Consider the following 13,743-nt stretch of genomic DNA (forward strand, 5'->3'; position numbering starts at 1 on the left):
CACAAACTCTACACCAAAATCACCATGAATGTGTCTAGTTTAAGCACAAAAAATTTGGGAGTCATTGGATAAGGTATCATCATTTCACAATTGATTTGGCAAAGTGTACAAAAAATGGACACATGAACAAAACCCTAGCACAATTAAAAAACCATCCATGCCAAAAATCTGGAAAATATATGATAAAAAACTAGAGATTATGATGAACAATCCATAAAAAATCCCATCAAAATCGGATAAAGAATGAGCAACTTATGATTTTTCTAAAAATGCTATGCCAAAATGAAATAAATAAAGAAATAAGAAATTGATCTGATGAAATAAAAATAATTGGGAATTAAAAACTGAAGTGAATAGTGCCGGGGCCAAAACGCCCCGTATCACTAATCTGACGTGGCCACTTGGACCCGGTCAACGTCCTCTCATCCAACGGAAACGCTCGCGTGGCATCATGGGCCAATGGCGTGTTTGCATGGCCAAACATAACAGAACCAATGGCAGTGCATTCTTAAAAACAACATGCAGCATCGAAAATTATTTTTAAAAGATCCAAAACCTGCCAATACAACAGTACTGCCTCCCTCCTCACATTTCATGCAGGAACAGCGAAAATCTCCATGGATTCAAAAACCAAAAATTCCAGAACTTCAAATTGAAACCATCATCGCGTAGGTTCATCATCATACATTCATAATACATAAACATTTCATCGAGAAACCAACAAGCAAGTGCGAATCAAAGGAAAAACAAATCCACAACAAAACTTTAAAAGCCTATAACTATCTCAATTTAGCACGAAAATTAATGGTTCAAAGCTTGTTTAAATCAGCATTCAAAGATCTTTAAGTAACACTCAACCAATTTAAAAAAGAATAAACTCGAATTCTGACCTCTTGGAGTAAACAGATTTGGAATCGATGGATTTGGGCCTTGTAATGTGTAAACAGTACTTCCAAAGTATTTATGAAGTTGATTGGATGAAAAAAGAAGGTTCAATCGTGCTTAATTCCTTTGGAAATTTCAACTGCCATTGAAGGAGCTTAATGGAACAGTACCATGGAATGGCTTTACAGCTGGGAAATGGTCCTTGCAAATGCTTCCAAATGGTTGGTAGGTGATGAAAAAAGCAAGTCCAAATCGAGCTCTTTGAGATTTTACCAAGAAAAGTTCAAAAATGCAAAATGAGGGTTTGAGAGAATATGAGATTTTTGATCTGTTTGAGTGAGAGTGGCTAGGGCTTTTCAGAGAGAAAATCATGGATATATAGTCTGTTTAAGGTTGGTTAAACATGATTAATGAAAGTGGTAATCCAAATTGCTAATGAAGTGTGTTTTTGCTAATTGACCAATTTCACTTCAAGTTGCATGTGCCTGAGCCAAAAGCTGCGAATTGGGCCTTATACCACATTCCAAATGAGTTTTCTGAACCATTTCAATTGGTAAAAATGGTTGGAATTGGTTATTTTGGAAAGTCAATTTTCCACCTCACTTGAATTAATTCATGCTACCTCAAAAATGCCATTTTGATTGGTGAGTTTTTGGTAAATGGTGATGACAAATTTGGAAAAGGGCATCAAATGTGACTTGTAGCAAAAAACCCCACCCAATTTGGCCAAATGGTTTGGAAGATATGCCACTTTGAAATTCAAAAATTTGTGAGAATGATTTGATCATAACTTGCTAACCATACATGGGAATTGAGTGTTCTTGGACTTTTTGAAAATGGGAGAACAAGACCTTCAACTTTCATGTTGGGAAAAAATTCATTTGAAGCTTGTATCATGATGTAAGTTTGAGGATCAAGACTTTCCATTTTTGGCAAATTCCAATTACAGGTCAACTTTCTATTTTTGGAAATTTCTTGTCTGGCTTCAAATTCTTCCATGATGATGTTTGACATGCTAAATGAGGCTTATATGGACATGATTGAGCCCTCTCAAACCAATTCCCACCATCAAATCACTGATTAAATGCACAGTTGACCAACAGTTGATTTTTTAGGGTTTCTGATGGACTGTGCATTGACTGATGACTTCTGAACCATCAAACCTTGACCAAATCACTTCAAAAGGACCCCTAGATCATGTGAACATGTTGGACCAACCCTAGGGCCTTGTCTCAATGGAAATTGCACTTGCTTGCTTGATTGACTGATCTCCTGACCAGTTTGACCTAATCTGACTGATGATCTTGCACTTGGGCAAAGGACAATGCAATGTTATGCAGTGGACTATGTTAATGTTATGACCTAATAATGAAAATGTATGTACAATGATAGGTGCAAATTTGAGGTGCTACAAATGGCACCACCACCCTTTGCATTCCTCATATGAAAAGAGAAATAAGTGTCACCCAACAGAGTCGGAACGGGATTAAGAGTAGAGAAAATCCTAATAGCGTTCGCATCTACAAACTTGTCGATGTTGGGGAATAACACTAACCCATAGATGAGAAGTACAAATATGGTCTCAAAGGCGTCCTCACTCATGGCCTTCCCATACATGGTAGCTTGAGCAATAAGGAACTCAGAAGGGAGACCTTGAATTCCACCTTTGGTAGTCATATGAGCACCAACCAGAGATTCATCCATATGCAACATATCAGCTATCTCTCGAGAAGTAGGAATACTCTCCAAGCCACTGAAGGGCAACTGGTCGAGAATAGGTATGCCCACAAGATAGGCATACTCCTCAAGCGTGGGCAAAAGCTGAAAATCCGGAAATGTGAAGCAACGGTACAAAGGATCATAAAACTGCACCAATACACTCATCAATCCTTCGTCCACTTGAGTAGTTAGAAGAGAAAGAAGCTTCCCAAAACGAGCCTTGAAACCCAAAGGATCTAATACATAGGATGTCAATTTCCTTAGCTCTTTCAAGTCTGGTTGTCTGAAACTGTACTTCTTTGTATTCCTTCTTTGTCTTTCCATGTCTGAAAATTTGCAAATAGACCTCTTAAGTTCCGTGAAAATTTTCTTATTGTTTTGATGATATGGATGCAAATGGACGCATGAATGCATGAATGCAACAAACACACTCAAGGATCAAGAAAAGCACACCAAACAAGGGGTCATGGGATGGATCATACTATCCTTAATATCAATCATCCATTTTGGTGGATTATGGTTTACACCTTATCAACACCCAAGTTTCATTGATATTAAGGATACATGAACGGATCAACCACGAATCAAGGGTTTGTTGCAAGTCACGAGCATGGAGTCTCGGTTAAGAACCACCCAAAGGGAGTGTACTAGGGTTTAACCTGCCAAACATGTTCTACAAGAGTTTCCCATAGTCATCATCCCATCTTTCGGATATTATTGGAGAAACGACTACTCGTATTCCAAAAATATTCTTAAGAGAGACTCTTATGAGTGTAGTATCGCGTAACAATCATATCAAGTCTTACACTTGAACGACTTCTGCACTACATCCTAAGAATAGGCCAATATGGGCTTGGTATACTAAGGTCCTTGGCTTCTAAGGTCTATATTGTAAAGAGTAATGTGTAACCACAACTACTTGTGTGACATTATTGATCCCAACATGACCTCCGCCAAGCGAATGGACTTGCAAGTCAACTTGCTAAGGAATAACTCCACACAAGTCAACAAGACTATGCCATTCTCCTATCCTAAGTGAACTCGAGTTCGGGTATAGAACTCATCTCACAAAGATCACCAAGCATACAAGGAATTAATATTCAAGCAATTCAATCATTACATACAATACAGTAATCCCAAATTGCACCAAAATATGTCACCAAACAATATACAATACAACGAATCTGAAAAGTAGGCAAAACCCACTAGGCAAATGCGTCCCCAACAGAATCGCCACTTTTCTGTAGCGGGGTATTCGTTACCTTTAGAGATATTTACTAAATCTAAGGTAAACCATACAATTCGAGTCGCCACCGCACTTCTATTTATCCAAAGGAATGGTTAGAAAGCGAACAAAAACCTAAAAGTTTTATCGAATCAAAAACTAGTAAAAATGTCAGAGATTTGGGTAAGGGGGTTGGTTATGCAATGGGAAGGTTTTAAGCACCCAAAACATCCTAGGTACTCCTAGAGAGCCCTTTTCACACTTGTTGTAAGGTTGGTATTTGGTGAAAATTTGTTTGTGCAAACATGATTGAAGAGATGAGAAAAGAATATACAAGTTTATTTACATTTTGTGTTTGGATGGATAAACCCATTGCCTACGTACCATCTTTAAAAAAAGATTAGGATCAAAACCTCGTAGTTCGGGGTAAAAATATCAAAATGAGTTGGTGAATTGATTGGTCCAAAAGCCTTAAGGTCTTTTGTTATCCAAGGGAGAAAACTCAACCTAAAACCACAAATCCACCATGTGAGGATATCTTTAACATGCTAGTGAGGGGTTAACCCTATAATAAGCATGGAAGACTCATTGTCCATCACTAAGGATATAGGCGAGTATTACATCTACCTCAAGGATAACTCAAACCTAATAGCTAAAGGTTATGAAAGGTTTGATTAAAAAAGTAGCCATTGAAACCACAAAAATACATTTGAATGGGTTATATTTACCAATGACAAGTATTTACAAAATATGGTCAAAGTTGATTTAAAAGTTCAATTCAAAATAAGTGTTATGAAAAGAAAGTTTGAAAATCAAAAGCATAAGGCTTAGGTTTCTGATGTTTGAAAACAAAGGTTAAATGTTTGCACAAAAGTTTTGGCTTGTGTTAGAATGGAGGGAAGAAGAAGAATGGCTAAAGTCCTAATCATACAAGAGATAGAGGAAAAGAGAACAAGACCACAAATGGAGTTCCTCTCTTGAGATCATATTGATGATCCAAGTAGCTCCCATCCTTTGGAATAAGCAAGATAAACAAATACTCAAGCAAGCAAGCACACAATCACAACAAGCTCCTAGGAATCTTCCAATGGCTTTTAGATCTCTCTCTCTTAGAAACTCATGGCAATGGTTCCTCAATTTGGCTCAATGTTGGCATCCCTAGCACAAGAACACACACATTAAAAAGTTCCATAATGCAATCAAAGAATGGACCATAGGGAGTTTAGAATTTAATCCTTTCAATGTTCATCTTCAAGCTTTAAGCATTCTAAAGGCATGAGGCCTAGTTGCTCTTTGACATTTTAAGCACTCTGAAGGCATGAGGCCTAGTTTCTCTTCAAACTCCATTAGCTTGGGGAAGGTCCTAAAGTCTAAGTCCTTTTGTCCATTTTCTTTGCATTTGGTCAACAACAATCAAACACAAACACAATGATATATACACAATTATGTGCCCAAGTGAGCAAAAGGCAAATTGCATTAACATAAACATGTGCTCAAGTGAGCAAAGGAAAAAGCAAATGAATAATATGTACAAGAATAATAAATTGCATAAATGTAAAGAGCAAGAAGTAAATGTTAATAGTCAATGGTTAATGTTAGTAGTTAGTGTGCCATAAGGCAAATTTAGCGCTATGTTAAGCAATCGTAATTGGACTTATGTAGAAGTCACAACTATCTGAGGCCGGTCAATAATAATGTAGGCAACAACACAAGTTAGAAGTCTTGATTAGTGAACCAAGTTCCAACAACTTGCCATGCCAAAAAAGAAGAAGAGAAATGATCTTGTATTGGTTTAAGTCCTTTGCATGATTTAGGAAGCAATCTATCTTTAATGCAAAGTCATTCACTTGATCAATTGATCAAGATGAATTAGATTTGGATCAAAGAAGATTAAGCCTCCCTAATCAATGCTAACTTATCAACCTTTAACTCATTGATCCAAAAGAAGAGAAGAAGAGGAAGAAGAAGAAGATGGATAATGGAAATGAGAAGAATAAAGTGCATTAAATGAAATGGAATGTACCAATCAACAAGTGTTGACCAATGACATTGAGGATCATGGTCAAACTATAAAAAACAGAAGTGGGATGAAGATTGGAAGTCAAGAAAAAGAACAAAATATTTTTGGCATTTTTAATATTTGAAAATAAACTTGAATTAAAATATTAAAGAAAGGTCAAACTTCAAATTCACTTCAAATCAACTTTGAAAAGTCCAAGTGATTTATCCCAAGTTCAACAAGGTCAAACAAAGTTTGACAAAAAATTTCAGCATTTTTAAAAGTCAGAAACTATTTTTAATCAATTAAAAATGAATAAAAATAACCTAATTGAACTAAAATCTCAAATAAATATCAAATCAATTAAAAAATTGATGAGAATATTTTTCATAGATCCATCATCATTCAAATAGGTTGAGAAAATATTTTTGTATTTTTTGAATATCAAAAACTATTTAAAATGAATTAAAAATAACCAAAAAAGAGAAAATTCACAAAAAATATCAAATGATAAAATAAAAAATATTAAAAATCATTTTTAGAAACTAGAATTAGAAAGAGAAATAATGCAATTGGTCCCATATTTTTGGAATTAAAATGAAAGAGTTATGAATTTTTGAAATAAAAGGGAATTAAAGAAAATAAAACAGAAATTAAGAAAAATAGAAAAATCAGGAGGCGTTGGATGAGATTTCATTAATTGACCTGGCACATCTAATGGTCCAGAGGTGCGCGCTCACCATAAGTCCAAGTCAATGCAACCACACACTGAATTAAAATAAGTCATAAGATCCAAGAGCCATGATTCAATCTGGGAATCATCATCAACGACCTGGATTCAAACTGGCAAGCGGACGGTGGTGTACACCACCGTCTTCTCCGGCGAACATGGAGATTCCGGCCAAAGTTGCAGGTCATAAAATCTTAATGAAAACGAGCGATCCTCATATCATTGGAAAGCTGGGGTGATGTACATCACCCATGTACCATTAGTTTCTCTTCTAGATCTCCATAGTAAGAGAAATCAGAAGGAGAAAATGATGGAGTCCAAACTGAACTTGATGTTTTTGCAAAATTGAAAGCACAATTCAAATGCCTCTAATGAGAGGACTTCAGCCAGGCCAAGAAACTCAAGAAATAAGCAAGAAATGATGAGTTTCGAAGAAAAAAAGTTTGAGCATCAACCTTCAAAATGCAGATCTATGGAATACAATTCTTCACCACTTTTGCTTGCAGCTTGCTCTGGAGATGGAGAGGAGAGGAGGTTAAGGAATTATAGGTCTGAAAATCAACCAAGGTAGTTGAAATTCAGATCTGAATTTTTAAGAAGAAAAATGGAAATTCCTTTGAGTATGGTTAAGGATTCAACCTTGCAGCATTTCAGGCGCCTTCAGGTTGGTTTAGAATGAATCTGAGCAGCTCTATTTATAGCACAAAGTGATGCAAGGCATGTAGAATTCGTGTGCATGAAGTGAGGGGGCCTCCATGCATGGGCCTGTGCAGGCGCATGGGAGGCCCAAATGCAATGGCAAATGAGTGTTCAGATGCAAGCAAGATGAAATGGACGTGTACATGTGATTGAATTGGCTTGTGTAATGAGTTTCAACATGTTATGCATAAATGAGCCTAAAACATCACCTCTTCGAAAATGCCACTTGAAAAATTGAAACATAGGCATGTGGGTAATGGTTGGAAAGGTATTGGTATAAGGAACAACTGTTATGTTGAACAAAAACTCATTTGGAATGTGGAAATTTATGAAAACAGACCATGAAGTTCAATGCACAAAATATGCCTTTGAGAAATTTGTCAAAATGAACCAACTTCAAGCCCTTCTGATTTGATGATGCAAGCTTCAAATGGAAACACCTACAACATAAAAGTTGTAGATCTTTTCAAGACAATCAATTTGGACTTAAACTTTGCATCATTTGGATTTTTTATGAAGAAGTTATGGGCACTTGAAGTTGGACTTTTTTTCATTTCAATGCATTTGGCCCAAAGTGACCTATAATGTTTTGCATTATCACATGTATTTCTTTTGAGATTTTGAAATTTTGTTCGACATAACTTTTGAATTATAAACAATAAGATTTCCAATGCATTTGGTTCCACCCTAAAATAAATTAAAATGAATGAGTTATGTTCTTGGGAAGTTTACTCAAAATTAGGGTTTCAGTCAAAATGACCTATAATGTCTTGGAATGGGAGATGACCTTCCAAGCTTCAAATAAAATTTTGATGAGCATCAAAGTTGTTCATATGGTTCTTAAGAACATTTTTTCTCTTGGGGTCATCTCCATTTGATCAACACATAAAAAGTTAGGTCTCAGTGCATTTCAAAATAGTCAGATGGATTGACTGATCAACTCTTCAAGTCCATAACTCATATCTTGATGAATTGATGATTGAGGACACTTAAAATAAGTTCAAATATGCGTGAAATGATGAATTAAATAATTTACCTTGATTGTATTTGATCATGGGCTGAGGTTTCTTCATGAGCAAGGCATAATTGATGAACAGATGAATTAGGGTTTCCTTGGGAAACAAACCTCAAACCCTTTGACTTGATTTGACCAAAATGATTAATTGAGATACTAGGGAGGCATATTTGATGGATGAGAGCCTTGGGAACTATTGCCATGCTTGCCTTCGTCTTCTCTTGGCCATATCATTGCACAAAGGATCACCTAGAAGCTTTTAGATCTTGTGACTGCTCAAGCTACAAATAAAAGATGTTAGTGACATATTTTTGTGCTTTTGGTTAGTAAACAAAATGAGAAAAGCAATAATATGTAATTCAAGCATGCTTGGTGATCTCAAATCACTCACAAGAGGTACCACCCAAAGGCAAAGAGAACCAATATGCTTATGATCCTTAAGGCTTTGCAAATGAAATGTTGTGATGCCACGAGGGATCTTAGGGCCAAAATTGGGGTCTTACAGTCACCACATACTTGGTGGATATTTTCAGCAGACAGATAAATCGACTACAAACAATTTTTCATGCTTTTTGTTTTTTTGAAAATTTAATATTTTCATTCCAATGAAAAATTCAAGAATATACAACTATTAATTTCTCAATGGTTTATGAAACATTTTCTCTGATGTATGAAAATTATGCAGTAAAAGTTTCTAAGTCATTCTTTATGAACACTTGAAAAAACAGTAAGAATTGTTTGAAAAATATGATGAAAAAGGTGTGTTGAAAAGTGAAAAGTTCTTGCTTTAAATACATCACGAAATACCTCTTATATGTGTAAAAATTGTTTGATCAATATTCATGATTTTATGCATTAGTTAGGAAAAGCTTTTATAAACATTTGTAATGTAAAGGCATCAGACTAGTTCGGAATTTTTTACAAAGTTTCAAGAAGCAATTGGTTGTATATATGAATCAATTGATTCTTCCACGATCATCGTTTAACCTTTTTGAAATAAATATACTAATCAATCAATTGTGGGGGGATAGAATAATCGATTGTCACCTGAATGAAAAACCAATTTTAAAAGTCAGTGGTTGCAAGAAATTAATTTTGCCTCCCTTTCAATCAATTATACCGGTAGAGGGGTTTTCGTTACCTTTAGTTTTACTGACTAAACCAAAATTCAACATACAATTCGAGTCGCCACCGAAATTTTATTTTTCCAAAGGAAAGGCTAAAAAGCGAACAAAAGCCAAGTGAGAAGATTTTCAAATCAAAAACTAATAAAAATCTTAGAGATCTAGGTAAGAGGGTTAGTTATGAAATGGGAAGGTTTTACGCACCCAAAACATCCTTAGTACTCTAAGGGAACCCTTCTTGCAAATATGTGTTGTAGGTTGATATTTGGGAAAAGGTTTGTGCAAGAGATTGGAGGGATGAGGAATGAATAGATTATATTTACAAATTTTGTTGTTTGAATGGATGAACCCATTGCCTACGTACCATCACAAAGGAGGATCAAAACCTCGTAGTTCGGGGTAAAAATATCAAAGATTGGTGAATTGATTTGACCAAAAGCCTTAAGGTCTTTTGTTATCAAAGGGAGAAAACTCAACCTAAACTAACAATCCACCATGTGAGGAAGGCTTCAACATGCGAGTGAGGGGTTAACCATATAATAAGCATGGAAGGCTTATAATCCAACACTAAGGATGAGGTGAGATTTATATAAACCACCATGATAACTCAAACCTATGACTAATGTTTATGAAAAGTTTTTTTTAACAAGGTGGCCATTGAAACCACAAAACAACTTGACATGAGTTATATTTACAAGTTAATTTATTTACAAATGAAGTCAAAGTGGGGATTAAAGTTTATTCACAATGAGTATTTATGAAAAGAGTTTGAAAATCAAAGGCTTAAGGCCTAAGTTTCTAATTTGAAACAGAGTCAAAGTTTGAAGAAAAAGATTTTTGGCTTGGTTAGAGTGGGGAGAAGAAGAGAAGGGCTAGTCCTAAAGCATACAAAGATAAAAGGGGAAAGATAAACCCTTTGAGTTCCTTTTCTAGAAGTCATAGAGATGACTCAAGATGATCCTTTCCTTTGGACTTAGCACACACAAACAAGAAATCAAAAAATTTGAATTCAAGCTCCTAGGATCTTCATTTGATAAACACATCAAAAGTTATATCTTAGTGATCCTCAGTTTAGTCAGATGACTTGACTGGTCAACTTTGCAAGGCCAAACTTCCAATCTTGATGAATGAACGATTGAGGGGCCTCAAATAGGCTCACATATGCATAAAACAATGAATGAAAGAACTTCCCTTGATTAAATTTGATTAGAGGTTGAGATTGCTGCTTGGGCCAGGCACAGTCAAAGCATAGTGAAAATAGGGTTTCATTGGGAAACAATCTTCAAGCCCTTTGGGTTATTTTGATCAAATTGGAAAATTGAGATACTTGGGAGACATATATGATGATTAGGAGCTTTTTGGACCATTGTTATGCTTTTTATCATCTTCATCTAGCAATTTCATTGGGCTTAGGAGTCTCCTAGGAGCATTGGAGCACATGATCACTTGAGCTTCAAAACAAAAAGAGTTAGGCGACATATTTTTGTGCTTTTGGTTAGTAATCAAATAAGAAAAGCAATAATATACAATACAAGCATGCTTAGTGGTCTCAAAACACTCAAACAAGTCACAACCATAGGGTTAAGGAGCCAAACATGCTATGATCCTTGAGGCAATGCACTTGTGCAATAAGATGATGCCATGAGGGATCTTAGGGTCAAAATTAGGGTCTTACAGATGCCCCTATTTAAGGTCGTTCTAGACGGAGATATGAAGGTTAAACTCTTCGTCTCGACGAGATAGAATGAGCTTAAATAATAACAAAGAGACGAATTTTGGTCCCTAAGAGACCTCATGAGGCAAATGTATGCATGCAAAATAAAATCTTCATGGTGAATAATTGCCATAAAGGAAAAGAAATCGGGAGAAACTGAAAAAAATAATCCATAGGAGTAACACACTCACTAAGGAGAGAGAGACTCTGGGGGAAATAAGGTGAAACTGCGTGAGCAGGTCACGACTTAAAAACTTGCTGGGAGACACGAAGGGATTCCACGAAAATAAATTGATGGAAAGACTCGAGCTGACGCAAAGATGCTTGTATTGGGGAATATGCCAATATAGCAAAGCTATCCATAAGGAGGGAACATAATAGGGAGCAGAAGGAAGGAACACCAGGGATACCGGTTACTGGGTATATAATAGGTGACCAACCAGGCGTGAATTGGGAACATATCCAAGACACTCATCATACGAAAGGAGGGCTAAAAAAGAAAACTCGACTTACAGGATGGACATTCAATTCCACGAGGAAATACAAATCTTACTCGACTAAGGAAGAAAAAGACTTCAACTGAAGAGCGCATAAGACATATTATCTATTACCGTCATAACATAGATAACATACTCGCATGGAAGATTATCCACAACCGGTTACTGGGTTAATAAAGGATAAATCGACCAAAAAGAAAGGACACTGAGATACCGGTTACTGGGTATAAAATGATGACCAATCAGGATGGAGAAACAATCATTACCAAACAAGGGTAAATGAAAGATGACTCGCAAGGGATAACCTGCCTGACAAAAGCAATTATCCAAGAGATATATCACCGATTACTGGGTGGTATACTCAAAACGAAGGAATATCAATACCGGTTACTGGGTAAAGATAACCAACAAAGAGGGGATTACATCTACCGGTTACTGGGTAGAAAACCACAGAAATAGGACTTACAACTACCGGTTACTGGGTATAAGGCCACCCAAATCCGCTGGGGAAAAGATGAACAATTACTGGTTATTGAGCAATTGAGCAACTAAACCACAGGGAAATGCAGGGGATAACAAGAAAGGAATCAATTTAGGAACAAACTAGAAAGACACAATCAAACAAGACTCAACTCGATGAGAATATAACTCAGGGGAGTAATTCCGTCCCGACACACAACTGGGGAGGAAACTGAAACAATAATCATCCACGAGGACATAACTCAGTGGGGAAGAAAGAAGAAACGATAGACACTTTCTGCCTATGGGGGGTGACTCTATATGGAGAGATCAGACACAAACATCTGCTTGGGGAAGAACATTTCACCAATAACAGGAGATAACAAGCAAAGATATATGGCCAATAATGTAATCATAAATATCTGAATGCTATGATTATACATGTATATGCATGATTTGTATATGATTAATGCTGACAAACAAACATATCTAACACAACAAGTCCAAGAATCCCAAACAGACACTCGGCAACCGTCTCAACAAGAAGGGCGAATCCTATTGGAAAACTCAACTCTGGTAGGGATGATCTCGGGAAAAAGAGGAGACTTTAACCAAAGATGGGAATAGGCAACATCAAAGCTTCCAACTGCAAGAGTTAACACTCTGCACAAGAGAAGTCTCCCAGGGGAAAACAATCCTGACATAAGGAAGATGCATAAGATCTGTCGGGGATTTTCCATCAACTCTCTCGGGGACAGGTGGTTGAATAACAGTAGGATCTGTCGGAGAAGAAACTCTACTGGGGAAGCTTATCAAGGAACGATGTGAAACTCCGTGGGGAACAACCACCAACTAGATGCACATCAATCAAAACACTCCCTTCTATCTGTTGGAGAGGAAACTCTGCTAAGGGGAGAAATAGCATTTTGCTACACTGGGGAAGGAAATAAACATCTTCAACACCAGATCTCAATGCTAGAAGAAATATTCAGACACGGAGAAGATACCATCATCAAACTTGGCTCAGGCAACACTACTGGAGACAGGCTGCAAATGTTCTCAAAGGAACTACCCTGGCAGAGGAAATTGGAAATGAATCCTTCGCCAACAATCGACATGCTGGGGATGAAAAGGGAGATAAGCTCTTCACCAATTGCTCTAGGTATCTTCCTGCTGAGGAGACAATTATTTGGAAAGATAGCTCTGTAGGGAACACATGCTTACTCCGCTAAGGATGTCTACTCATGATGGGGAAAGACAAACCTCCTCGTGAGTAGAATAGCATATCAAATTTTATCAATCTATAAGGGATTTTAGGTTAGTCCACACAAGGGATGACAACCATATAATTGATAAAACCCAAATGCCAGTGCCTGATATAGAGGGATACACGTATCCAAAAGATCAAGGCAAGAACTGGAACAGAAGGGATCATCCACGAATCAACCATACAACCAATCATGGATTGCTAAGACTCCGTGGAGGGAACAAACATGTATGCATAAACAAACTCTCCGGGAGTGCGTTGGATGAACATCCACCAATTCTGCTTAGAGAAAACAATCCAATAAGATAGATCAATCTACTGCCACCAAAGAGAACTTCTCATATCATATTTTCTGGGAAGCTGATGATGTATCATTCTTCCTGCGCTCGCTAGGGAGACAACTGAAAGCT

This window comes from Lathyrus oleraceus, chromosome 3 (genome assembly GCF_024323335.1).
Source record: "Lathyrus oleraceus cultivar Zhongwan6 chromosome 3, CAAS_Psat_ZW6_1.0, whole genome shotgun sequence".
Classification (NCBI taxonomy): Eukaryota; Viridiplantae; Streptophyta; class Magnoliopsida; order Fabales; family Fabaceae; genus Lathyrus; species Lathyrus oleraceus.